This window comes from Panulirus ornatus, chromosome 19 (genome assembly GCF_036320965.1).
Source record: "Panulirus ornatus isolate Po-2019 chromosome 19, ASM3632096v1, whole genome shotgun sequence".
Lineage (NCBI taxonomy): Eukaryota > Metazoa > Arthropoda > Malacostraca > Decapoda > Palinuridae > Panulirus > Panulirus ornatus.
This window is the reverse complement of record NC_092242.1, coordinates 18,479,081-18,505,114: the sequence shown is the minus strand read 5'-3', so window position 1 is coordinate 18,505,114 and position 26,034 is coordinate 18,479,081. Positions and strand designations below refer to the sequence as shown.

At 40.2% G+C, this 26,034-nt stretch overlaps 1 protein-coding gene across 1 annotated transcript in view; it reads right to left on the bottom strand.

Moving 5' to 3' along the window:
- Positions 1-24,559, bottom strand: part of LOC139755672 (adipokinetic hormone/corazonin-related peptide receptor variant I-like) — a 327,057-nt gene extending 302,498 nt beyond the window's left edge. The window contains exon 1 of the mRNA XM_071674321.1: positions 24,094-24,559. The gene's annotated coding sequence lies outside the window, so the exon portion shown is untranslated. The remainder of the gene's footprint in view (positions 1-24,093) is intronic.
- Positions 24,560-26,034: the final 1,475 nt, after the last annotated feature.

The window sequence follows — 26,034 nt, the reverse complement described above, 5'->3', positions numbered from 1 at the left end:
TACGATGCGGGAGCATGTCCGACCTGCCCCGAAAATATTGAGCGAACTATGACCACCATCTTGAAGCTTGGCTTTCACAATGTGATGATCTCCAAGCTGGCGTGAAGTAGAAATGACAGGGAAAAAAAAAAGGTGAAGGCAGCTTAAGCGCCTCGCAACCATCATTAATTTCACTCCAGATGCGAGTCACTAAATGTCTCTTGTGCTGTGTTGTGTTGACTTGGGATCTGAGGAAGTATAAGGCCATGGAGATCTTAATCGACTTTCCGCTTATTCCAGACAAAATGTTAGCATGGACTACCGAATCTCCCTCAACCGCAGTGGATGAAATCAGGCTCTATATCAATGGCTGTAGGGGACGAGAATAGGATAATGGTGTAAGTAGGAAGGGTTAGAACTGAGGGGCACACGTGCATTATCATTCTGGTTTAGCCTGGAGCCTTTATCACTTCAAGTGGCTGCTATAATCTATATCGTGTATTGTGGGAAATGGGGGAAAGTATGCGTCTCACAATCCGAGAGATTATCTGGGGTTGTAACACTCTATACTTTACGCTTCAACTAACAGATGACGCGTACTAGAAAAGCATACTTCCTCTCTAACGCTGACACCATCGTCAGGAACCAGGTAAGAATGTAAGGGGATCCAGCACAAGACAGGGGATGTCTGGAATGCCTCAATTGAAGAAGCTGTTGTGGGACGTAACGTCTCCATCTTAAAGAACAGTGAGGCAGGCAGTGACCTTGGTTTGTTATCAACTCGAAAACTCTTGAGTTTCTGCTGGGATTGGTTGTGTGGTGCACACCATCCTGCCTGCTGTCAATTTTGTGAGTACGACTCCTCGGTCAGAGTAACAGATCGATGTGGCCATGATGTACATTAAAGCATTAGCTGACTCTTTTTGAAACTGTTATCTCTGCCAAGGCTTGCAGGTACAGAAATAGCAAGCTGAGATGGCCATTGAACCTGAAATTGGAGACGGACGTGTTGAAATTGAGAGGAGAGCAATTTCTGTTCATCAATAAAGAAAACGTCACATAAAATTCAGCTGAGAAAGTATTTGAAAAGGAAGGAATCTCTTGGTCATTGTGGTTCAGGCATTCATGCCATTGACCACATGATTTGAAATAATGCAAAGGTAAACTTGTAGTTTCAGCTTCCTGTACGGTATGAAGGAACTAAGAAAAAATAAGGAATGAAGGAAGATGAAGAAAGAACAGACGTGTATAATTCTGGACAGTGCAGTGTGTGATGGAGCTTCTCACTCAACAACGACGCTACAGACCTTATCTCAAAGTGGCGCGTCCACCGAGAACTTAATACCCCGAAGGAGCATCAGGCGTGCACTTCAAGGCCTCTCAGTTTTCTTGAGTTGGTTAATACTTCTTTCCCAGATGCAGAAACAGCGTATAGGATTCTGCTGACAATTCCGGTGGCAGTGGCATTAGACGAAGTCTAAGCTGATCGAAAACAAACTAACTTATGACAACTATGTCTCCAGAGAGGCTGAGTGGACTGGCTCTCTTTATATGCTGACGCTACAATCGTTATCTAATATGTTTATGAATAGGATCGTTAGGGAGGTGAATGCGAGGGTCATAGAACCGGGGTAGGGAGGTGAATGTGAGGGACTTAGAGCCGGGTTAGGTCTGCAGTCTGATAGGGAAGGAGGAGGGGGAACCTGGGCGGAAAGTTAGTTGCTGTTTGCTGATGACACAGCTCTGGTAGCAGATCCGAGAGAAAAACTGCAAAACTGGTTTCTTTGGTAGGGAGAGTAGGTGAAAGGAGAAATTTGAGACTTAATTGAAAAAAGTAAGATTATTAAGTCGGTTGGAGTGTGAATTTGCAGTGGGGCAAATTGGACGAATTGAAGTGTTTTTAGATAAGAGAGAGTGGGATGATAGCTGAAGTAATCTGTAGGATGGGCGAGAGGGTGTTACGGTCTTAGGAGCATTAAGGAGAGGAAGGTCACTGTCTATGAGGGAAAAGATGGGTATCCTTGATGGTATAGGAATCCCGACGATGTGGTATACATAAGAGACCTTAAAAGAAAACGCTCTGAAAAAATAGGTGAATGTGTTGGGAATCAAATGTCTGGGGGGGGGGTCACCATATGGTCAGAGGAGGGTTGATCACATAAGAGATGATGGGGTAGAGAGGTGTGGAAGCAAGAGGGGGAGGAGTATGTACGACAGAGCTGAAGAGGAATTGCTGGAATACTACGTACACATGAAGAGGATGAGTGAGGATAGGCAGACTAGGTACAGACGTCGGGTGTGTAGGGAATCGAGAAGATTGAATGATTGAGTGAAAGAAGATGTGAAGTCCACATGAAATAGAACGAACTGGTGCGAGTTGGTATAGAAGGAGCGACGTGTTACGGGCTGAACCAGGACATATGAATCGGTCAGTGGGACGCCAAGGATAGGTCTGTGGGGCTTGGCTGTGGATCGAGGACTCTTGCTCCGGTGCATAATACATAACAGATGGAGAGTGGATGTGAGCGAATGAGGCCACTCTTTATTTCATTGCACTTTTTCCCCCAGTATACGTGTCGTATTCTGTGAGTGTCGGCCAGAGGGTAACAAATGAGATTCAAGAGGATTTGAATGTCAATCTCATCAACTGTTTCCTTCTTTGGTGACTGCCTCGAATGGAAGCCCTCCAGTATCAAAAACGCTCGACACGGGAGACTTTCATTTGTTCTTGAGGAGGAGAGTGTGGGAGTCGAGAGTCCAAATCAATGTCGCTGCTGAAAGCTAGTGACAGGTACTGGATTGAATGAGGCACCAAGAGGACCACTGGACAGATAGTGAAGGAAGCAAGAGACCACTAGACAGATAGTGAAGGAAGTAAGAGACCACTGGACAGATAGTGAAGGAAGTAAGAGACCACTGGACAGATAGTGAAGGAAGCAAGAGACCACTGGACAGATAGTGAAGGAAGTAAGAGACCACTGGACAGATAGTGAAGGAAGCAAGAGACCGCTGGACAGATAGTGAAGGAAGCAAGAGACCACTGGACAGATAGTGAAGGAAGTAAGAGACCACTGGACAGATAGTGAAGGAAGCAAGAGACCACTGGACAGATAGTGAAGGAAGCAAGAGACCACTGGACAGATAGTGAAGGAAGCAAGAGACCACTGGACAGATAGTGAAGGAAGTAAGAGACCACTGGACAGATAGTGAAGGAAGCAAGAGACCACTGGACAGATAGTGAAGGAAGTAAGAGACCACTGGACAGATAGTGAAAAAAGGAAGAGACCACTGGACAGATAGTGAAGGAAGTAAGAGACCACTGGACAGATAGTGAAGGAAGTAAGAGACCACTGGACAGATAGTGAAGGAAGTAAGAGACCACTGGACAGATAGTGAAGGAAGCAAGAGACCACTGGACAGATAGTGAAGGAAGTAAGAGACCACTGGACAGATAGTGAAGGAAGCAAGAGACCACTGGACAGATAGTGATGGAAGTAAGAGACCACTGGACAGATAGTGAAGGAAGTAAGAGACCACTGGACAGATAGTGAAGGAAGTAAGAGACCACTGGACAGATAATGAAGGAAGCAAGAGACAACTGGACAGATAGTGAAGGAAGTAAGAGACCACTGAACAGATAGTGAAGGAAGTAAGAGACCACTGGACAGATAGTGAAGGAAGTAAGAGACCACTGGACAGATAGTGAAGGAAGCAAGAGACCACTGGACAGATAGTGAAGGAAGTAAGAGACCACTGGACAGATAGTGAAGGAAGTAAGAGACCACTGGACAGATAGTGAAGGAAGTAAGAGACCACTGGACAGATAGTGAAGGAAGTAAGAGACCACTGGACAGATAGTGAAGGAAGCAAGAGACCACTGGACAGATAGTGAAGGAAGTAAGAGACCACTGGACAGATAGTGAAGGAAGTAAGAGACCACTGGATAGGTAATGAAGGAAGCAAGAGACAAATGAGCAGGTATCAAAGGGAGTACGAGTCTACTGGATAGGTAATGAAGGAAGCGAGAGACCACTGAACAGATGGTGAAGGAAGTAAGAGACCACTGGATAGGTAATGAAGGAAGCAAGAGACCAATGAACAGGTATTAAAGGGAGTGCGAGACCACTGATAGATAATGAAGGAAGCGAGAGACCACTGGACAGATGGTGAAGAAAGTAAGAGACCACTGGATAGGTAATGAAGGAAGCAAGAGACCAATGAACAGGTATTAAAGGGAGTACGAGACCACTGGATAGGCAATGAAGGAAGCGAGAGACCACTGGACAGAGAGTGAAGGAAGCAAGAGACCACTGGATAGGTAATGAAGGAAGCAAGAGACCATTGGACAAATGGTGAATGAAACAAGAGGTCGGAAAAAAAAAAACATTGGATTAACCTGCGGACATTTGTTCGGCGTTGGAGAAAAAAATTAAATGAAAAACGTGTCTAACTGGAACCCATACTAAATGTCCACCCCACTGAAGTAATCTGCGCTTAAACGACTGTCCCCCCACGCCTCTCTCTCTCTCTCTCTCTCTCTCTCTCTCTCTCTCTCTCTCTCTCTCTCTCTCTCTCTCTCTCTCTCTCTCTCTCTCTCTCTCTCTCTCTCTCTCTCTATCTGTCTGTCTATCTATCTATCTATCTGTCTATCTATCTATCTATCTATCTTATATAGTTTATTTTATTTATTTTGCTTTGTCGCTGTCTCCCGCGTTAGCGAGGTAGCGCAAGGAAACAGACGAAAGAATGGCCCAACACGCCCACATACACATGTATATACATGCACGTCCACACACGCAATATACATACCTATACATCTCAACGTACACATATATATACACACACAGACATATACATATATACACATGTACATAATTCATACTGTCTGCCTTTATTTGTTCCCATCGTCACCTCGCCACACATGGAATAACAACCCCCTCCCCCCTCATGTGTGCGAGGTAGCGCTAGGAAAAGACACCAAAGGTCCCATTCGCTCACACTCAGTCTCTAGCTGTCATGTAATAATGCACCGAAACCACGGCTCCCTTTCCACATCCAGGCCCCACACAACTTTCCATGGTTTACCCCAGACGCTTCACATGCCCTGGTTCAATCCATTGACAGCACGTCGACCCGGTAAACCACATCGTTCCAATTCACTCTATTCCTTGCACGCCTTTCACCCTCCTGCATGTTCAGGCCCCGATCACTCAAAATCTTTTTCACTCCATCTTTCCATCTCCAATTTGGTCTCCCACTTCTCCTCGTTCCCTCCACCTCTGACACATATATCCTCTTGGTCAATCTTTCCTCACTCATTCTCTCCATGTGACCAAACCATTTCAAAACACCCTCTTCTGCTCTCTCAACCACACTCTTTTTATTTCCACACATCTCTCTTACCCATACATTACTTACTCGATCAAACCACCTCACACCACATATTGTCCTCAAACATCTCATTTCCAGCACATCCACCCTCCTGCGCACAACTCGCAACCATACATCTATCTATCTATCTATCTATATATATATATATATATATATATATATATATATATATATATATATATATATATATATATATATATATATCTTTTTCTTTCAAACTATTCGCCATTTCCCGCATTAGCGAGGTAGCGTTAAAAACAGAGGACTGGGTTTTGAGGGAATATCTTCACCTGGCCCCCTCCTCTGTTCCTTCTTTTGGAAGAAAAAAAAAGATATATATATATATATATATATATATATATATATATATATATATATATATATATATATATATATATATATATATATATATATATATGTACATAGTCATACTTGTTCGTCATCATCCATTCCCGACGCCAAATCCGACCCACAGGAAACAGCATCAATGCACGAAAGAAAAGAAAAAGGTGAGAACATATTTATATTCTTTTCCTCTCCCCCAGACCTTATCATGGCCCTCCGCGTCAGCAAGGTAGCGCCAGGAAACAGACGAAGAAAGGCCACATCCGCTCACATCTTATACATGTAATGTACCAAAACCACAGCTACCTATACACACTCAAGCCCTACAGATCTTTCTAAGGTTTACCCCGGACGTTTCACATCCTTAGTTCAGTCCACTGACGGCAAGTCGACCCCGGTATACAACATCGTTCCAATTCACTCTATTCCGTGAACCCCTTTCAACCTTATGCATGTTCAGGCCCCAGTCGCTTAAAAAATTTTCCACTCCATCCTTTCACCTCCAATTCGGTCTCCCACTTCTTGTTCCCTCCACCTCTGACACATACATCATTTTTGTCAACCTTTTCCTCTCTCATCCTCTCCCTATATCCAAACCATTTCAACACACCTTCTTCTGCTCTATTGGCCACACTCTTTATATTATAACACATCTTTCTTACCTTTTCATTACTTACTCGATCACACCACCTCACACCACATACTGTCCGCAAACATTTCATTTCCAGCACATCCACCCTCCTCCATACAACCCTATCTATATCCCATGCCTCGCAACCATATATTATCGTTGGAATTACTATTCCTTCAAACATACCCATTTTAGCCTTCTGAAATAACGTTCTCTCCTTCCACACATTCTTCATCGCACCCAGAACCTTCGCCCCCTCCCACACCCTGTGACTCACTTCCGCTTCCATGGTTCCATTCGCTGCAAAGTCCAGTTCTACATATCTAAACCACTTTACTTCTTCATATATATATATATATATATATATATATATATATATATATATATATATATATATATATATATATATATATGAAGGGAAGTAAATGTTTATAGTTGTGTTACTGGAGTGATAGTTTTCATGCATGGTGTTTTGACAAGAAAATAGTGAAGTTGGAGAAAAATGTAGCTTAGACATTGAAGCTTATTGATTCAGTGGTGAAATTGATGAGAACTGCTATTGACGTTTGTGTGAATAAATTGTACATTTTCTTTTCCATAGCCAGAGGTTGAACCATTATGTGACGTTCATTTTTTCATTCATTTCAAGCTAAAAGTTTGTTTTCTAAATTGTTTCTTACATTTTTCATATGTATATATATGTATGTGTGTGTGTGTGTGTGTGTGTGTGTGTGTATATATATGTATATTATCCCTGGGGATAGGGGTGAAAGAATACTTCCCACGTATTCCTCGCGTGTCGTAGAAAGCGACTAGAGGGGACGGGAGCGGGGGGCCGGAAATCCTCCCCTCCTTGTATTAACTTTCTAAAATGGGAAACAGAAGAAGGAGTCACGCGGGGAGTGCTCATCCTCCTCGAAGGCTCAGAGTGGGGTGCCTAAATGTGTGTGGATGTAACCAAGATGTGAAAAAAGGAGAGATAGGTAGTATGTTTGAGGAAAGGAACCTGGATGTTTTGGCTCTGAGTGAAACGAAGCTCAAGGGTAAAGGGGAAGAGTGGTTTGGAAATGTCTGGGGAGTGAAGTCAGGGGTTAGTGAGAGGACAAGAGCAAGGGAAGGAGTAGCAATACTCCTGAAACAGGAGTTGTGGGAGTATGTGATAGAATGTAAGAAAGTAAATTCTCGATTAATATGGGTAAAATTGAAAGTTGATGGAGAGAGGTGGGTGATTATTGGTGCATATGCACCTGGGCATGAGAAGAAAGATCATGAGAGGCAAGTGTTTTGGGAGCAGCTAAATGAGTGTGTTAGCGGTTTTGATGCACGAGACCGGGTTATAGTGATGGGTGATTTGAATGCAAAGGTGAGTAATGTGGCAGTTGAGGGAATAATTGGTATGCATGGGGTGTTCAGTGTTGTAAATGGAAATGGTGAAGAGCTTGTAGATTTATGTGCTGAAAAAGGACTGATGATTGGGAATACCTGGTTTAAAAAGCGAGATATACATAAGTATACTTATGTAAGTAGGAGAGATGGCCAGAGAGCATTATTGGATTACGTGTTAATTGACAGGCGTGCGAAAGAGAGACTTTTGGATGTCAATGTGCTGAGAGGTGCAACTGGAGGGATGTCTGATCATTATCTTGTGGAGGCTAAGGTGAAGATTAGTATGGGTTTTCAGAAAAGAAGAGTGAATGTTGGGGTGAAGAAGGTGGTGAGAGTAAGTGAGCTTGGGAAGGAGACCTGTGTGAAGAAGTATCAGGAGAGACTATGTACAGAATGGAAAAAGGTGAGAACAATGGAAGTAAGGGGAGTGGGGGAGGAATGGGATGTATTTAGGGAATCAGTGATGGATTGCGCAAAAGATGCTTGTGGCATGAGAAGAGTGGGAGGTGGGCTGTTTAGAAAGGGTAGTGAGTGGTGGGATGAAGAAGTAAGAGTATTAGTGAAAGAGAAGAGAGAGGCATTTGGACGATTTTTGCAGGGAAAAAATGCAATTGAGTGGGAGAAGTATAAAAGAAAGAGACAGGAGGTCAAGAGAAAGGTGCAAGAGGTGAAAAAAAGGGCAAATGAGAGTTGGGGTGAGAGACTATCAGTAAATTTTAGGGAGAATAAAAAGATGTTCTGGAAGGAGGTAAATAGGGTGCGTAAGACAAGGGAGCAAATGGGAACTTCAGTGAAGGGCGCAAATGGGGAGGTGATAACAAGTAGTGGTGATGTGAGAAGGAGATGGAATGAGTATTTTGAAGGTTTGTTGAATGTGTCTGATGACAGAGTGGCAGATATAGGGTGTTTGGGTCGAGGTGGTGTGCAAAGTGAGAGGGTTAGGGAAAATGATTTGGTAAACAGAGAAGAGGTAGTAAAAGCTTTGCGGAAGATGAAAGCCGGCAAGGCAGCAGGTTTGGATGGTATTGCTGTGGAATTTGTTAAAAAAGGGGGTGACTGTATTGTTGACTGGTTGGTAAGGTTATTTAATGTATGTATGACTCATGGTGAGGTGCCTGAGGATTGGCGGAATGCGTGCATAGTGCCATTGTACAAAGGCAAAGGGGATAAGAGTGAGTGCTCAAATTACAGAGGTATAAGTTTGTTGAGTATTCCTGGTAAATTATATGGGAGGGTATTGATTGAGAGGGTGAAGGCATGTACAGAGCATCAGATTGGGGAAGAGCAGTGTGGTTTCAGAAGTGGTAGAGGATGTGTGGATCAGGTGTTTGCTTTGAAGAATGTATGTGAGAAATACTTAGAAAAGCAAATGGATTTGTATGTAGCATTTATGGATCTGGAGAAGGCATATGATAGAGTTGATAGAGATGCTCTGTGGAAGGTATTAAGAATATATGGTGTGGGAGGCAAGTTGTTAGAAGCAGTGAAAAGTTTTTATCGAGGATGTAAGGCATGTGTACGTGTAGGAAGAGAGGAAAGTGATTGGTTCTCAGTGAATGTAGGTTTGCGGCAGGGGTGTGTGATGTCTCCATGGTTGTTTAATTTGTTTATGGATGGGGTTGTTAGGGAGGTAAATGCAAGAGTCTTGGAAAGAGGGGCAAGTATGAAGTCTGTTGGGGATGAGAGAGCTTGGGAAGTGAGTCAGTTGTTGTTCGCTGATGATACAGCGCTGGTGGCGGATTCATGTGAGAAACTGCAGAAGCTGGTGACGGAGTTTGGTAAAGTGTGTGGAAGAAGAAAGTTAAGAGTAAATGTGAATAAGAGCAAGGTTATTAGGTACAGTAGGGTTGAGGGTCAAGTCAATTGGGAGGTGAGTTTGAATGGTGAAAAACTGGAGGAAGTGAAGTGTTTTAGATATCTGGGAGTGGATCTGTCAGCGGATGGAACCATGGAAGCGGAAGTGGATCATAGGGTGGGGGAGGGGGCGAAAATTTTGGGAGCCTTGAAAAATGTGTGGAAGTCGAGAACATTATCCCGGAAAGCAAAAATGGGTATGTTTGAAGGAATAGTAGTTCCAACAATGTTGTATGGTTGCGAGGCGTGGGCTATGGATAGAGTTGTGCGCAGGAGGATGGATGTGCTGGAAATGAGATGTTTGAGGACAATGTGTGGTGTGAGGTGGTTTGATCGAGTAAGTAACGTAAGGGTAAGAGAGATGTGTGGAAATAAAAAGAGCGTGGTTGAGAGAGCAGAAGAGGGTGTTTTAAAATGGTTTGGGCACATGGAGAGAATGAGTGAGGAAAGATTGACCAAGAGGATATATGTGTCGGAGGTGGAGGGAACGAGGAGAAGAGGGAGACCAAATTGGAGGTGGAAAGATGGAGTGAAAAAGATTTTGTGTGATCGGGGCCTGAACATGCAGGAGGGTGAAAGGAGGGCAAGGAATAGAGTGAATTGGAGCGATGTGGTATACAGGGGTTGACGTGCTGTCAGTGGATTGAATCAAGGCATGTGAAGCGTCCGGGGTAAACCATGGAAAGCTGTGTAGGTATGTATATTTGTGTGTGTGGACGTGTGTATGTACATGTGTATGGGGGGGGTTGGGCCATTTCTTTCGTCTGTTTCCTTGCGCTACCTCGCAAACGCGGGAGACAGCGACAAAGTATAAAAAAAAAAAAAAAAAAAAAAAAAAAAATATATATATATATATATATATATATATATATATATATATATATATATATATATATATATATATATATATATTTTAAAAAGCGAGATATACATAAGTATACTTATGTAAGTAGGAGAGATGGCCAGAGAGCGTTATTGGATTACGTGTTAATTGACAGGCGTGCGAAAGAGAGACTTTTGGATGTTAATGTGCTGAGAGGTGCAACTGGAGGGATGTCTGATCATTATCTTGTGGAGGCTAAGGTGAAGATTAGTATGGGTTTTCAGAAAAGAGGAGTGAATGTTGGGGTGAAGAAGGTGGTGAGAGTGAGTGAGCTTGGGAAGGAGACCTGTGTGGGGAAGTACCAGGAGAGACTGTGTACAGAATGGAAAAAGGTGAGAACAATGGAAGTAAGGGGAGTGGGGGAGGAATGGGATGTATTTAGGGAATCAGTGATGGATTGCGCAAAAGATGCTTGTGGCATGAGAAGAGTGGGAGGTGGGCTGTTTAGAAAGGGTAGTGAGTGGTGGGATGAAGAAGTAAGAGTATTAGTGAAAGAGAAGAGAGAGGCATTTGGACGATTTTCGCAGGGAAAAAATGCAATTGAGTGGGAGAAGTATAAAAGAAAGAGACAGGAGGTCAAGAGAAAGGTGCAAGAGGTGAAAAAAAGGGCAAATGAGAGTTGGGGTGAGAGACTATCAGTAAATTTTAGGGAGAATAAAAAGATGTTCTGGAAGGAGGTAAATAGGGTGCGTAAGACAAGGGAGCAAATGGGAACTTCAGTGAAGGGCGTAAATGGGGAGGTGATAACAAGTAGCGGTGATGTGAGAAGGAGATGGAATGAGTATTTTGAAGGTTTGTTGAATGTGTCTGATGACAGAGTGGCAGATATAGGGTGTTTTGGTCGAGGTGGTGTGCAAAGTGAGAGGGTTAGGGAAAATGATTTGGTAAACAGAGAAGAGGTAGTAAAAGCTTTGCGGAAGATGAAAGCCGGCAAGGCAGCAGGTTTGGATGGTATTGCAGTGGAATTTATTAAAAAGGGGGGTGACTGTATTGTTGACTGGTTGGTAAGGTTATTTAATGTATGTATGACTCATGGTGAGGTGCCTGAGGATTGGCGGAATGCGTGCATAGTGCCATTGTACAAAGGCAAAGGGGATAAGAGTGAGTGCTCAAATTACAGAGGTATAAGTTTGTTGAGTATTCCTGGTAAATTATATGGGAGGGTATTGATTGAGAGGGTGAAGGCATGTACAGAGCATCAGATTGGGGAAGAGCAGTGCGGTTTCAGAAGTGGTAGAGGATGTGTGGATCAGGTGTTTGCTTTGAAGAATGTATGTGAGAAATACTTAGAAAAGCAAATGGATTTGTATGTAGCATTTATGGATCTGGAGAAGGCATATGATAGAGTTGATAGAGATGCTCTGTGGAAGGTATTAAGAATATATGGTGTGGGAGGCAAGTTGATAGAAGCAGTGAAAAGTTTTTATCGAGGATGTAAGGCATGTGTACGTGTAGGAAGAGAGGAAAGTGATTGGTTCTCAGTGAATGTAGGTTTGCGGCAGGGGTGTGTGATGTCTCCATGGTTGTTTAATTTGTTTATGGATGGGGTTGTTAGGGAGGTAAATGCAAGAGTCCTGGAAAGAGGGGCAAGTATGAAGTCTGTTGGGGATGAGAGAGCTTGGGAAGTGAGTCAGTTGTTGTTCGCTGATGATACAGCGCTGGTGGCTGATTCATGTGAGAAACTGCAGAAGCTGGTGACTGAGTTTGGTAAAGTGTGTGGAAGAAGAAAGTTAAGAGTAAATGTGAATAAGAGCAAGGTTATTAGGTACAGTAGGGGTGAGGGTCAAGTCAATTGGGAGGTGAGTTTGAATGGAGAAAAACTGGAGGAAGTGAAGTGTTTTAGATATCTGGGAGTGGATCTGTCAGCGGATGGAACCATGGAAGCGGAAGTGGATCATAGGGTGGGGGAGGGGGCGAAAATTTTGGGAGCCTTGAAAAATGTGTGGAAGTCGAGAACATTATCTCGGAAAGCAAAAATGGGTATGTTTGAAGGAATAGTGGTTCCAACAATGTTGTATGGTTGCGAGGCGTGGGCTATGGATAGAGATGTGCGCAGGAGGATGGATGTGCTGGAAATGAGATGTTTGAGGACAATGTGTGGTGTGAGGTGGTTTGATCGAGTGAGTAACGTAAGGGTAAGAGAGATGTGTGGAAATAAAAAGAGCGTGGTTGAGAGAGCAGAAGAGGGTGTTTTGAAATGGTTTGGGCACATGGAGAGAATGAGTGAGGAAAGATTGACCAAGAGGATATATGTGTCGGAGGTGGAGGGAACGAGGAGAAGAGGGAGACCAAATTGGAGGTGGAAAGATGGAGTGAAAAAGATTTTGTGTGATCGGGGCCTGAACATGCAGGAGGGTGAAAGGAGGGCAAGGAATAGAGTGAATTGGAGCGATGTGGTATACAGGGGTTGACGTGCTGTCAGTGGATTGAATCAAGGCATGTGAAGCGTCTGGGGTAAACCATGGAAAGCTGTGTAGGTATGTATATTTGCGTGTGTGGACGTATGTACATGTGTATGGGGGGGGGGGGTTGGGCCATTTCTTTCGTCTGTTTCCTTGCGCTACCTCGCAAACGCGGGAGACAGCGACAAAGTATAAAAAAAAAAAAAAAAAAAAAAAAAAAATATATATATGTATATATATATATATATATATATATATATATATATATATATATATATATATATATATATATATATATATATATACATATATATATATATATATATATATATATATATATATATGATTTTCAAAGTACAGAATTGGATGAAAGAGCAGCAGGTCATAAATGTAGGTGCAAATATATAGCAGTAGCATCATTAGTACATACAACTTGTTACAAACAGATTATAACCCAGGGAAAAAGGAATATTACAATTCACTTCGTGTTACACCTGACATAGCAGTGTTACAGAGAGCAATGTTGACAATATCACACACGATATGGCAGTTCCTACAGACAACGATATCGACAGTTCCACTAATGGGATATGTGGGTCTTCACAGATAACAGTGTTAACAATAGTGGAAGTAATGACAACTTATGATCTGGAAATGGACGAAGATTAGATATGACGCAGCTGTAGAGAACACGTTGGCAAGATTAACTCGATCATCTCTAATCCGACAAGAAGAAATTGAATAAGACTCTAATGATCTATTGTCAAATATGGACTGGAATGAAGTCTTATATTGACATTAATATAGACATCAACACAATACTATCTTGAAAGAGAATGAGTCAAGTAATATAAAAGACAAATCCCATCGAAAGAGAGGAATAGAGAGTGAAATGAAGGATAGAGAGATAGAAAATAATGCATCTGATAAGAAGAGAATAAAGAAAGAAAAGACGATTAATAATCAGCAATAACAGAGGTATAGACGATTTGCAAGAAGAGAAAAATGATATATAGATTCCAACACATGAACAATGAAATCTCATACAGAACAACAGAGGTTGCATGAGGAGAAAGCACTACAAAGTATGGGGTAGAATCCCAAAAGTCCTGTATTCATTTATGAACAAAGAAAAGAACATATATTTTCTGGGATCGGGCCTTTAAAAGCGGGAAAACATTTAAAAACGAACGCATCAAAATATACGAAATGCTAATTGGTCGGTATAAATCAGTCTTCAGTTAAAAAGAAAAAAAGAATGATGGATAAAGACGCTTGATTGATAATGCTGTATATAACTAATCTGATAAGAATGCTATTACAGTTACTGAAATGAGAGAAAATGCTATAAACAGCGCATTAACTTAGCTTAGAGGAAACGCATCTCCAAATCCTAAAAGAACTCCAACTAGTTTCTATAAAAAAAAAAAAATAGTTAAAAAGACGATGACAGAAAAACGTTTGATGTTGCTAATGAGTCAAATACTAGATCAAAACAGTATGACACACGTTCCTGAAATGGTGCTTGCAGAACCAGTAGAGAAAGACGGATCTAAATATCTACCAAAGCAGCTCACACCAGCGATCATAACATCACACGGAATTAAAGGTTTTAAAAAAGAGTGCGGGTAAACATGTCTATGAATACACTTGACTAATGGCAACTACACAGATGAAGACCAACATGAATATGTACCAGGTAAAAAAGCTTACACAGACTCAAAAGTTCTGTTTTATCATTAATGCAGTTATCAAACTCTAAAGCAAAGAAAGCGAATCGGTGCTATTGATTCTCTAATCTGCTGAAGCAAATTACAGAATTGCATCAGGAAAAGGAGGGAAACTAGACATTAATAGATAAATAGATTACCTGATTAAGGGATATCTATCAAGCAGAAAAATTCAGTGTAGTGGCAAATGTAGCCACATGTGGTAAAATGGTTGCAATGATGCTATCAGATGGTGAAGTTAAAGCCACACTTTAGTGAGATGTTTGGCAGGTGATACCAGAGTCAGTGAAATAGATACGAAAATACCACTAGCGGATATGATTCTATAAGCGGGTGAAAATCTAGCATATAATTCTATAAATGGATGAAAAAACTTGGATGTAATTCTATAAATGGATGAAAATCTAGCATATAATTCTATAAATGGATGAAAAAACTTGGATGTAATTCTATAAATAGATGAAAATCTAGCATATAATTCTATAAATGGATGAAAAAACTTGGATGTAATTCTATAAATGGATGAAAATCTAGCATATAATTCTATAAATGGATGAAAAAATTGGATATAATTCTATAAATGGATGAAAATCTAGCATATAATTCTATAAATGGATGAAAAAACTTGGATGTAATTCTACAGATAGATGAAAATCTATCATATAATTCCATAAATGGATGAAAAAATTGGATACAATTCTATAAATGGATGAAAATCTAGCATATAATTTTATAAATGGATGAAAAAACTTGGATATAATTCTATAAATGGATGAAAATCTAGCATATAATTCTATAAATGGATGAAAAAACTTGGATATAAGTCTATAGTTGAGCTTGAAAACTAGGATATAATTCTTTACATGTGTGGACGTAATGCTAACGCAGTATGATAAAGATTAACTTGAACAAATAAGTTATGGAACGACTAAGAATACAAGAGAAGACACACTTCAAAGGGACAAACAGCAAAAGAGATATGGAAAGTGAGGGAAAACTCAAAGATCTTGTGATCACAAACGAGAAGCTTGACTTCTGTGATCATTATTACAGGACGGCAGAATCGAGCCACATATTGAGTAGTATGATAATGAGGACTTTCATTACTACGAGATAGTAAAGTAATGACGCTGACAATGTTCACGGTATGATATATATATATATATATATATATATATATATATATATATATATATATATATATATATATATATATATATATATATATATATATATATATCCCTGGGGATAGGGGAGAAAGAATACTTCCCACGTATTCCCTGCGTGTCGTAGAAGGCGACTAAAAGGGGAGGGAGCGGGGGGCTGGAAATCCTCCCCTCTTAATTTTTTTTTAATTTTCCAAAAGAAGGAACAGAGAAGGGGGCCAGGTGAGGCTATTCCCTGTGGCCCAGTTCTCTGTTCTTAACGCTACCTCGCTAACGCAGGAAATGGCGAATAGTTTGAAAAAAAAAAATATATATATATATATAAGGCAAAGTTGAATACTACTGCTTTGTACGGAATTTCTATTGCGAGAAATGAAAAAAAGTTAATGATGAAAATGTTCATGGTGCAATATCTTAGAAGCTAAACTTGAATCCTGCTTTGTTGTATGGTTATCAACCAAAGCAAACTAAATCAAATAAACCAGAAAGAATTCAGGAACACAATACAAGTCAAAATGGAATGATATGGGACACATGAGTTAAATGAAAGACCAAAAGAGTTACAGTAATGCAGAGCGGCAAACTAAATGGAAAAGGAAAGCATATGTTTTCGAACTAACATCCTCATCATGAACGTTAAGCAACAGAATGATTCAATCTATAGATGTTCCTCGGGAAATCCTGGAGATACAGAAGAGCAACACACGTTCACCCTCCATGAGAGATGGAAGAGGCTGTTCAGTGTTGGGCCTCGTAAAATGTAGGATCATCCCTGGAGTTCACATCGAATCCTACAAAGTAAAGATATTAGACGGATGGTGAAGTGACCTGACATATCAAAAACACGGGATGTGACTGCAAGCGAAATGGAGCGATGGACGGACAATGCTGAACGGCACGAGCCAAGATGTGCGGTGAGGCCTACGCGCCAGCCTTACCTCAGGCAAAGTCTCGTCGTCAGTATTCATAAGTTGGAAGGTGCTAGGTAGATAGGTCAGTAGGTAAGTAGTATACCAGAGAGGTATACTACGGTAGTATACCAGGGAGGTATACTACGGTAGTATACCAGAGAGGTATACTACGGTAGTATACCAGGGAGGCAGACTACGGTAGTATACCAGGGAGGTAGACTACGGTAGTATACCAGGGAGGTAGACTACCACTGCTACCCACCTGGGTATCGGGAAAGTTCGTGATGGCGATGCTGTGAACGAACACTTCAGTGGCTGTCAAGTGTCACTTCTTTGACCCAGGTAGCTTTAGGTATCTATTCAATTCTACCTCACCAACAAGTGGGCTGTTGGCTTCCAGTCCACGAACGTCCAGAGTCTCCATCTTATGTACAACACTTGACGGTACATAACTCACACGACTCGTTCTTCGTAGCACTAGATTTTCCTGCTATGAGCACTGCGCGTTAGCCCTGCCCTTTTTTTCGTCAGAGTCAAGTTATAAGTACTCGCATGTAAGTTTCCATCTATCTGCAGAGCCTCACCAGTTCTTCCCTAACCCTACAATAACGTCGACGAACATCTGTTCTCCCTACAAAGCAACGACTAATCCTCCCTCGCCCTGAACAATGGAGCCTCGCTCTATCCCTTCAGAATGAAGATGGATTCTCCTTCCTCCTATTGAGCTAGACACGGACATGCTAAACCCGATTCCACAAGACCACAGACACGGTCACGGTCGACCCTCTCTCCGCAGACATATGTCATGCTCGACCTGCCTCTACAGACACAATCATCTTCGATAGAATTCCACAGACACAGCTATGCTCAGCCTGCCAGGAGCGGTGACATGGTTCGACACCCGTTCATTTGGCCTCTTGTGTCGGCCGTATCCATCATGAATTACAATATTGACTGCACGTCATTATCACCAATGACTTGCTATTGACGTGTGCCTGATGCTGTGATCAATTAATCACCGTCTTAATTATTATACTTTCTCTATCATTAAGTTCTATTGCGGAGCATAATTCATTATTACGAAACATTTTGCAGTGCGTAGTATTCTCTGTACCAGACGAAATGGTACATATTCTCCTTATCTTGAATTTTAGACACTGGCTATATATATATATATATATATATATATATATATATATATATATAGATATGTATATACATATATATATATATATATGTATATATATATATATATAGAACATACAAAGCTCCATCAGCCAGGATCGAACCTGGGACCCCTTGTGCAAGAGGCAGGCATGCTAACCGCTAGGCTAAGGGACTGTATTATAGGAAACAACTATTCGAAATACTAAGTACTCGAATACCCTTCGTCTCACTATGGTGAGCAACGGGGTCTATCGGTTGTTTCCGAACAGAACACATAGCCAGCTGAGAGCGTTTTACCGAACCTGACTGTACAACGCGGAGTTATATGAATACGAATAAAGTGTATATATATATATACATAGGGTGGGGGAGGGGGCGAAAATTCTGGGAGCCTTGAAGAATGTGTGGAAGTCGAGAACATTATCTCGGAAAGCAAAAATGGGTATGTTTGAAGGAATAGTGGTTCCAACAATGTTGTATGGTTGCGAGGCGTGGACTGTGGATAGAGTTGTGCGCAGGAGGATGGATGTGCTGGAAATGAGATGTTTGAGGACAATGTGTGGTGTGAGGTGGTTTGATCGAGTAAGTAACGTAAGGGCAAGAGAGATGTGTGGAAATAAAAAGAGCGTGGTTGAGAGAGCAGAAGAGGGTGTTTTGAAATGGTTTGGTCACATGGAGAGAATGAGTGAGGAAAGATTGACCAAGAGGATATATGTGTCGGAGGTGGAGGGAACGAGGAGAAGAGGGAGACCAAATTGGAGGTGGAAAGATGGAGTGAAAAAGATTTTGTGTGATCGGGGCCTGAACATGCAGGAGGGTGAAAGGAGGGCAAGGAATATAGTGAATTGGAGCGATGTGGTATACCGGGGTTGACGTGCTGTCAGTGGATTGAATCAAGGCATGTGAAGCGTCTGGGGTAAACCATGGAAAGCTGTGTAGGTATGTATATTTGCGTGTGTGGACGTATGCATATACATGTGTATGGGGGTGGGTTGGGCCATTTCTTTCGTTTGTTTCCTTGCGCTACCTCGCAAACGCGGGAGACAGCGACAAAGCAAAAAAAAAAAAAAAAAAATATATATATATATATATATATATATATATATATATATATATATATAGGGAGCGGGGGGCTGGAAATCCTCCCCTCTCGTTTTTTTTTAAATTTTCCAAAAGAAGGAACAGAGGGGGCCAGGTGAGGATATTCCAAAAAAGGCCCAGTCCTCTGTTCTTAACGCTACCTCGCTAACGCGGGAAATGGCGAATAGTTTAAAAGAAAAAGAAAAAAAAAAAAAAAAAAATATATATATATATATATATATATATATATATATATATATATATATATATATATATATATATATATATATATATATATATATATGTATATATATATATATATATATATATATATATATATATATATATATATATATATATATATATTTTTTTTTTCTATCTTTCTTTCAAACAATTCGCCATTTCCCGCGTTAGCAAGGTAGCGTTAAGAACAGAGGACTGGGCCTTTGAGGGAATATCCTCACCTGGCCCCCTTCTCTGTTCCTTCGTTTGGAAAATTAAAAAAAAAAAAAAACGAGAGGGGAGGATTTCCAGCTCCCCCGCTCCCTCCCCTTTTAGTCGCCTTCTACGACACGCAGGGAATACGTGGAAAGTATTCTTTCTCCCATATCCCCAGGGATATATATATATATATATATATATATATATATATATATATATATATATATATATATATATATATATATATATATATATATATATGTATATATATATATATATATATATGAAAAAAAGGAAAGTGAAACATACGTCCGAGGACCTCAAAATGACCCTCTTTTACACATTTCCTCAATCTCTCCATAGCTGTTTTTCTTATCCTTCATCCAATATGGTCATCATTACGGCATGTGTTGCCGTGCTCACGGGAATAATCTCATGAGGAAGATAGTGCAACACTAGAGCAAAGCGATGCGACCCTAGAACATGAGTATGCGACCCTGGAGCATGATAGCGCGACCTTGATCGGGACGGTTTGATCCTTGAGCACGATGGTGCAATTAGTGAGTTCGAGTTCGACAGTACGACTTCTGAGTACGATGGTGTTACCCCTTGAGTACGACGGTTTGAACATAATGTTTTGACCTTTCACCTGATCCTTAAGGGTCAGGTGAAAGTTCATACATATATATATATATATATATATATATATATATATATATATATATATATATATATATATATATATATATATATATATATATATATATATATATATATATCTTTCTTTTCTTTTCTTTTAAACTAATCGCCATTTCCCGCGTTAGCGAGGTAGCGTTAAGAACAGAGGACTGGGCCTTTTTTGGAATATCCTCACCTGGCCCCCTCTGTTCCTTCTTTTGGAAATATAAAAAAAAACGAGAGGGGAGGATTTCCAGCACCCCCGCTCCCTCCCCTTTTAGTCGCCTTCTACGACACGCAGGGATTACGTGGGAAGTATTCTTTCTCCCCTATCCCCAGGGATAATATATATTATATATATATATATATATATATATATATATATATATATATATATATATATATATATATATATATATATATATATTTATTTATTTATTTTGCTTTGTCGCTGTCTCCCGCGTTTGCGAGGTAGCGCAAGGAAACAGACGAAAGAAATGGCCCAACCCACCCAAATACACAATGTATACACACACACGTCCACACACGCAAATATACATACCTATACATCTCAATGTACACATATATATACATACACAGACACATACATATATACCCATGCACACAATTCACACTCTCTGCCCCCATTCACTCCCATCGCCACCTCGCCACACATGTGTGCGAGGTAGCACTAGGAAAAGACAACAAAGGCCCCATTCGTTCACACTCATTCTCCAGGTGCCACGCAATAATGCCCGAAACCACAGCTCCCTTTCCACATCCAGGCCCCACACAACTTTCCATGGTTTACCCCAGACGCTTCACATGCCCTGATTCAATCCACTGACAGCACGTCAACCCCGGTATACCACATCGCTCCAATTCACTCTATTCCTTGCCCTCCTTTCACCCTCCTGCATGTTCAGGCCCCGATCACACAAAATCTTTTTCACTCCATCTTTCCACCTCCAATTTGGTCTCCCACTTCTCCTCGTTCCCTCCACCTCCGACACATATATCCTCTTGGTCAATCTTTCCTCACTCATTCTCTCCATGTGCCCAAACCATTTCAAAACACCCTCTTCTGCTCTCTCAACCACGCTCTTTTTATTTCCACACATCTCTCTTACCCTTACATTACTTACTCGATCAAACCACCTCACACCACACATTGTCCTCAAACATATATATATATATATATATATATATATATATATATATATATATATATATATATATATATATATATATATATATATATATATATATATATATTTATATATATATATATATATATATATATATATATATATATATATATCTAATTTGTATAGAGCAAATTAGATAACTTTATTATTGATAAAATTTGTAAAATGATAAGTTTATGAACGCTTGTTGTATGTTTTGGACAATCACATGTATATATATATATATATATATATATATATATATATATATATATATATATATATATATATATATATATATATATATATATATATATATATATATATATATATATATATATATATATATATATATATATATATATATATATGTACATATATATTCATATTCATATATATATATATATATATATATATATATATATATATATATATATATATATATATATATACATATATATATATATATATATATATATATATATATATATATATATATATATATATATATATATATATATATATATATATATATATATGGTAAATTATATGGGAGGGTATTGATTGAGAGGGTGAAGGCATGTACAGAGCATCAGATTGGGGAAGAGCAGTGCGGTTTCAGAAGTGGTAGAGGATGTGTGGATCAGGTGTTTGCTTTGAAGAATGTATGTGAGAAATACTTAGAAAAGCAAATGGATTTGTATGTAGCATTTATGGATCTGGAGAAGGCATATGATAGAGTTGATAGAGATGCTCTGTGGAAGGTATTAAGAATATATGGTGTGGGAGGCAAGTTGTTAGAAGCAGTGAAAAGTTTTTATCGAGGATGTAAGGCATGTGTACGTGTAGGAAGAGAGGAAAGTGATTGGTTCTCAGTGAATGTAGGTTTGCGGCAGGGGTGTGTGATGTCTCCATGGTTGTTTAATTTGTTTATGGATGGGGTTGTTAGGGAGGTAAATGCAAGAGTCCTGGAAAGAGGGGCAAGTATGAAGTCTGTTGGGGATGAGAGAGCTTGGGAAGTGAGTCAGTTGTTGTTCGCTGATGATACAGCGCTGGTGGCTGATTCATGTGAGAAACTGCAGAAGCTGGTGACTGAGTTTGGTAAAGTGTGTGGAAGAAGAAAGTTAAGAGTAAATGTGAATAAGAGCAAGGTTATTAGGTACAGTAGGGTTGAGGGTCAAGTCAATTGGGAGGTGAGTTTGAATGGAGAAAAACTGGAGGAAGTGAAGTGTTTTAGATATCTGGGAGTGGATCTGTCAGCGGATGGAACCATGGAAGCGGAAGTGGATCATGGGGTGGGGGAGGGGGCGAAAATTTTGGGAGCCTTGAAAAATGTGTGGAAGTCGAGAACATTATCTCGGAAAGCAAAAATGGGTATGTTTGAAGGAATAGTGGTTCCAACAATGTTGTATGGTTGCGAGGCGTGGGCTATGGATAGAGTTGTGCGCAGGAGGATGGATGTGCTGGAAATGAGATGTTTGAGGACAATGTGTGGTGTGAGGTGGTTTGATCGAGTAAGTAACGTAAGGGTAAGAGAGATGTGTGGAAATAAAAAGAGCGTGGTTGAGAGAGCAGAAGAGGGTGTTTTGAAATGGTTTGGGCACATGGAGAGAATGAGTGAGGAAAGATTGACCAAGAGGATATATGTGTCGGAGGTGGAGGGAACGAGGAGAAGAGGGAGACCAAATTGGAGGTGGAAAGATGGAGTGAAAAAGATTTTGTGTGATCGGGGCCTGAACATGCAGGAGGGTGAAAGGAGGGCAAGAAATAGAGTGAATTGGAGCGATGTGGTATACAGGGGTTGACGTGCTGTCAGTGGATTGAATCAAGGCATGTGAAGCGTCTGGGGTAAACCATGGAAAGCTGTGTAGGTATGTATATTTGCGTGTGTGGACGTGTGTATGTACGTGTGTATGGGGGTTGGGCCATTTCTTTCGTCTGTTTCCTTGCGCTACCTCGCAAACGCGGGAGACAGCGACAAAGTATAAAAAAAAAAAAAAAAAAATATATCTTTGTTGTTCGCAGTATCATACGCTAGACATTTCACACCATCCGTGTTAAATAAATTCTTGCTCTGTGTTCCTTCCTTTTAACCCGTTTAAAAGTTCCTCGAAAACACCATTGCCTGTTTCACCTACGACAGGTTTCAGACGTATGTCGCCCTTTCTTTTATCTATCCACAGAGAGTCATGTGATCGGATGCTCTTTCCCAAGAGTCATGTGATTCGAATAAAGTAAAGCAAATCACCTTTTGAGTGTCTCCAGGTTAATCGGTGTCCAAAATGAAGGTTGATGATAATGATGACGATGGTGATGATGATGATGATGATGATGATGATGATGATGATGATAATGATGATGATGATGATGATGATGATGATGATAATGATGATGATGATGATGATGATGATGATGATGATGATGATAATGATGATGATGATGATGATGATGATGATGGACGACGAATCATGAATAATATATGTATATATATATATATATATATATATATATATATATATATATATATATATATATATATATATATATATATATATATATATATATATATATATATATATATATATATATATATATATATATATATGTATGTATATATATATATATATATATATATATATATATATATATATATATATATATATATATATATATATATATATATATATATTTACATATATACATATATATCGACACATTATGATGGGAGAGTATTGGTGTATATATAGACCCTGACACAATTCAAAAATATTTGGTAAACTCGGGAGTTTTTCTATTTTCAAATCTTTTATGTCCAAGATTGTCTTATTCAAAGAAGAAAAAAAAAAAACCAGGCACACCTACCCTCTCTCTCTCTCAGGTGTAAGAGGCGATAACCTGGTGCAGTTGTAGTGAGTTCCGGCTGTGGACAACCCTACCAACACGCACACACAACACTCACTCACCCACACACACAGACTCACACAGACACATACACACACGCACGAATGTCACACTGTTATTCTTTTCTAGTTCAAGTTCCGCTCTTGCATGGTTGAGTCTTTCTTAACAATCACTTTAGTGGCAGATTTTTCTCAAAAGTACTTTTCCTAATTAAGTTTTGTTCACAGTGAAGATTTATACATATATATTTGTGTGTGTGTGTGCGTGTGCTTCTTTACAGCACCTTATTTTCACACTGAATACCTTCTCTGTTCCTAGAGGAATAATATGAGAAAAAAAAAGAGAGATATCGTTCGTGGCAAAGTATCAGCGAGGGGTCGTTCTCTCTCAAGGCGGGAGCGGTCGAGACCGGGACGTCCACTCACTCCTGAAGCTGAGGCCAAACTGGTGAGGTTCCGCCGCGCGACCAAGTCCCCGGCCTCAGCCATCCCGTCCGGCAGGGTGTTAGTTGTTCCCTCAACTCCCAGGATGATGAGGGGAATGATCACAGTATTTACCACTGTAGTGACGTAAGACCCGTTCAACTCTCTTCATCCTGGAGATGATTTTCACAATGGAAGATCCCCCACTAGTGCTGGTATCATTGTTGCCGTCTTGCTCGGAGGATAAGGGAGCTGATGCTACAGTTCTTTCCACTAGAATAGATTTCCCCTAATATATATACATATATATATATATATATATATATATATATATATATATATATATATATATATATATATATATATATATATATATATGCAGTTTTTACATTGGATTTTGTAAACACAGCCTGCAGAACTTTCCAGCGAGTTTTCGATCAAGATATTCTTTATAGTACTGTTATACAGATTCAACAATACTATCTATCTTGTTCTGGATCAGGACAGCTGGACACTACCCAGTATATACATGATGGAGCTGATTAGTTTATCACATTTTCACGGGTCACTTTGATTCCTCCTTTCGACGTACTGGAACGCAGTCGTGTTGACTCCAATCATTAATCTCTGTCAACACATATTCTTCCTCTCTGTGATGTGTCTGCCTTGCGACCTGCGCTACACTGTAACTCGCAGTATTCCAAGGGCTTTATCTCAAAACCCTCCCTCTGAAAAAAAAAAAAAAGATAGATTCCAGCAACCTTATCATAACATGAAACATGTCTATATTTCATTAGTTAGCTGTGATAACAAGCTCTCTCTCTCTCTCTCTCTCTCTCTCTCTCTCTCTCTCTCTCTCTCTCTCTCTCTCTCTCTCTCTCTCTCTCTCTCTCTCTCTCTCTCTCTCTCTCTCTCTCTCTCGTGTGTGTGTGTGTGTGTGTGTGTGTGTAGGGGTAGGTGGACCTCAGCGAATTTCCAATGCGGCTGGGAAAGAGATTTTAGACCTATCTAACCGTATATCATGCCTCGCTGGTCACGATAGCAATTTCTGGACTTCTGAAGTACACAAATTGTTGGTTCATTAAAGTTGAGAGACTCGTTGACCAGCAGTCGAGTGGCAGACTTCATGTAGAGGCGCACAGGAAGAGAAAGAAGTCACCCCTGGTTTCTAGAGCGACCTGCATGAACCTTATCTGCATCACATCATGAGCTGGTCCTCTGAGAATCCCACGTCCCTCGAGGTTTTTCCACTTAAAAGTGTAGGTACCAGAGAACAGGCTGGCAACGGATCATGGCTTGTAAGGCCAAGTGGGAGTCGAGAACATCGTCTCTCCTACTGTTTTTTTTTTTTTTTTCTTTTTTGCCGTGGCTTGTGAGGATGATGATGGGCTGGGGCTTGATGCAGCTCACGGATGAGGGTGAAGCCTAGGGGAAATTATTCTCTCTCTCTCTCTCTCTCTCTCTCTCTCTCTCTCTCTCT